The 3,470-nt window shown below is 46.3% G+C and overlaps 1 long non-coding RNA gene across 1 annotated transcript; it reads right to left on the bottom strand.

Annotated features, from left to right (window-relative positions):
* Window positions 1–604: 604 nt before the first annotated feature.
* On the bottom strand, window positions 605–3,134 carry LOC123611348. Its single transcript, XR_006718610.1, has 2 exons — window positions 1,693–3,134; window positions 605–770 (listed from the first exon to the last, which is right to left on the bottom strand). It is a non-coding gene; the product is annotated as an uncharacterized LOC123611348 (long non-coding RNA).
* Window positions 3,135–3,470: the final 336 nt, after the last annotated feature.

Below are 3,470 nucleotides of genomic sequence, written 5' to 3'. Positions count from 1 at the left end.
GAGCAGTAGTAAAGGCAGGAAAAGGTGGTGCATGTTTGGAGAATGGCAAGCAGTGCCATTTTGTCCCGGCCCTGGGATGAGTAGAAGACCAGGAGGACACAGACGCAGGTTTGGGCCATTCAGAGGAAGCACTTACTTTAATTTGCTCAGCAATAAGGGCCCCTGAAGGTTTCTGAGAAAAGGCCACAGATGAGGACTTCAAGAATGCTAACTTAGTTCCAGTGTGTAGACTGGAGAGCCAGATGGACCAGGCTACCTAGTGTGGAGATAATGAGTGGTGGCCCTCAGGACAGGCCACAGGGGCCACCACATGTTGGTACACAGAGTCCAGGAAACCATGGAGTCAGGCTAAGCAGGAGGTGTCTTAAGGTATTCTTCTGCTACTTTTGTTTTTTACTGTTTATTTATTTATTTGGTGGGGGCAGCAGGGTGAGGGACAGTGAGAGAGAAAGAGAGAGAATCCCAAGCATACTCTGCACTAACGCAGAGCCCGATGTGGGGCTGGATCTCACAAACATGAGATCATGACCTAAGCCAAAACCAAGAGCTTAACTGAACCACCCAAGCTCCCCTCGAGGTGTTACTCTTAAGACTCTAGATAGTATGAGGTAAAAAGCTCTCTGTTTTACATATATCCTTGAGGTCTGGAGAGGTCAACATTTTTCTGTCATACACTGGAAACAGAAAATCAAGTTTTCTTCCCAAGTGGGTCGTCTTTCAACATTGACAAATTCACCCTTCTCTAAAATCAACAGCTATTCCACAGGGATCTGTAAGAAAAAAACAAAAAAAAACAAAAGTGGTTGAGCTGAAGGTCAGGGTAGCCTGCCTTCTTCTGCCTCAAAGCTTCTAAACCGCCCCTGAGTGTGGATGATTATATTCTTCCATGTTACACTTTCCTTGCTCCTGCCCCTGTGCTCTCAGTTCTGTTCTTCCCTGCTTCTTACACCGTCTGGGAGGTCTCCCTCTTGAATGGCTCCATCCCTCCAACATCCATCTTGCTGCTGCTTCCTACATTCCTCCTGCTCCAAACCACCATCTCTCACTGCTACCACATAAGAATCTCCTGTCTGCTTGTGCCCTTGTAACTTTCGTGGCCCCACCCTTTAAGCCATAGCCAGACCTCTAGAGTGATCCTGTTCAGAGTGAAGTAACACCATGTAACTCTTGTTTCAACCCTCCAAAGAGCACGCCCCCACAGGCTAACATCCAAAATCCTTAGCTTGGCCTATGTGGTTCTTCATGACCTCGCCCCTGGCTCCCCCTTTCCCTTGTTCTGTAGCTACTCTGGCCTCCTTTTTTTTTTTTCAACGTTTATTTATTTTTGGGACAGAGAGAGACAGAGCATGAACGGGGGAGGGGCAGAGAGAGGGAGACACAGAATCGGAAACAGGCTCCAGGCTCTGAGCCATCAGCCCAGAGCCCGACGCGGGGCTCGAACTCACGGACCGCGAGATCGTGACCTGGCTGAAGTCGGACGCTTAACCGACTGCGCCACCCAGGTGCCCCTGGCCTCCTTTTTGTTCTCATACCTACCAAGCATGTGCCAGACTGTCTTGGCCCTTGCTTTCCCCTCTGCCTAGAATGTTGTTCTTCAGATATTTTTATGGCCCACTCCCTCACTTTAGGGTTATGTTAATGCCACCTCCTCAAAGAGGCCTATTTGGACCTTGTCACTATCTGTCCACTTACCCTGCTTTGTTTCTCTTGGTAACTGACCACGATCAGTCTTTGTGTAATGTCTGTCTTCTCCAGCAGGATGTAAGTTCCATCAGCATAGGGTCTCTGTTTGGCCCACCTCCGTTTGTTCAGGGCCTGGATAAAAGCTAGGTTCTCAATAAATACTTGTTGAATGAATGAATGTGGAGATCCTCTTTCTAGAAAATACTACTTTGGCTCTGCTTCTGTTTCTTGGTCCTCATTTGCTGTGGTCTTTAAAGGTTGTGACAACACTATGGCCTTGCCCCTTGCTCCTTAACCAGCATGGAGCTAAATGTTTCTCTTCCTCCATATCAGACCATTTGTGGTACTTTCATGGACATCCTAAATTTAAATTCACCCTAAGATTTACTCTTTACTCTCCTTCTCTCCCTCCGTCTTCCTTTTCTCTATCTTCATCTCTCATCTTTGTGCAAGATGATACCCTAGTATTACTTTCAGCCTACACCTCTCTAAACGTCAGTCCTTCCAGTGCCTACTGGGCATCCTGATGGCACCTCATATTTCATATACTCAAAAATTTCTTCTTCCACCTCACCACTATCTTCTTTGGCTCCCAAGTTAGGAGTCTTAGAATCATTTTTTTTTTATTCCTCCTTAAGACCCCCTTTCCTAGTAGCTACCAGTATCACTGGATCTTCCTTCTAAATGGCTTTTACATCTCTCCAGCTATTTCCATTCCCACAACCACCACCTTGGTATTACCTTTGCCTGCCTGGCCAGAACCAGCTCTGATGGTTCCCTTCCTGCTTGTAGGCCCTTATTTAAGGGCCTTGAGTCTCTGCTTCAAAAAGTCCCTCTAGGCTCTAGGCCAGTTAGCTTCACCTCACTGATGACCATGCATTTCCAGTCCAGATTTGGCTTTCTACTTGTCCTTGCACTGCCCAAGGCTCCCAATCCTGTTCTTAACTGCATGTCTGGAGGCCATGTAGGCCAGACCCACTCATTTCACAGCCTAGGCCCAGCTTCCATTTCCTGAGACAATGAAATTTAAGGTTACCCCTTCACCAGCCCCCTGCCTCCATTCTCCCCTCCTCATCCTTAGTTTCAAATAAAAGTCAGAATCATTTTTGAAAGAGTTGCTTTAAGCCTTGGCTACCCTACTAAAAAATTAATGGCTCTCTATTTCCTATAGAATGAAGACCAAATTCCTTAGCCTGAAAGTCAAGCTTGATTGTGGTCTACCTTTTTAGCCACAGAATTCCTAAAATAGACCTAAGATGCCAATGTGTAGAGGGGCTGAGAAGGCAATGGAAGTGAATAATATATGGGTCCTGCATAACATGATAAGGAGTGGTAGAGACTGTGGCAAAGTGGAGAGCACATGTCCTGTTTAAAAAATTTTTTTTAATGTCCGTTTATTGTTGAGAGCAAGAGAGACAGAGTGTGAGCAGGGGAGGGGCAGAGAGACAGGGAGTCACAGAATCCAAAGCAGGATCTGGGCTCTGAGCTGTCAGCACAGAGCCTGACACGGGGCTCAAACTCACCAGTGCAAGATCATGACCTGAGCCAAAGTCAGACGCTTAATCAACTGAGCCGCCCAGGGCCCCAGAGCATGTGTCCTGTTTAAAGAATAGAGTCAGATTCTGCCATGAAGGAATTTGAGCATATTTTGATTATTTAACAGAAGCTTGGAATCTGGGGTTTTAGGCAAAATTTCTGGAGTTTCTAAATGTTGGCCCAAAATATATATAAATATAAATATGGCATAGTGAAAATCGTATCTGCAGGCTGGATTCAGTCACAGAGCC

This window comes from Leopardus geoffroyi, chromosome C2 (genome assembly GCF_018350155.1).
Source record: "Leopardus geoffroyi isolate Oge1 chromosome C2, O.geoffroyi_Oge1_pat1.0, whole genome shotgun sequence".
NCBI lineage: Eukaryota > Metazoa > Chordata > Mammalia > Carnivora > Felidae > Leopardus > Leopardus geoffroyi.
This window is presented reverse-complemented; position numbering and strand designations above follow the sequence as displayed.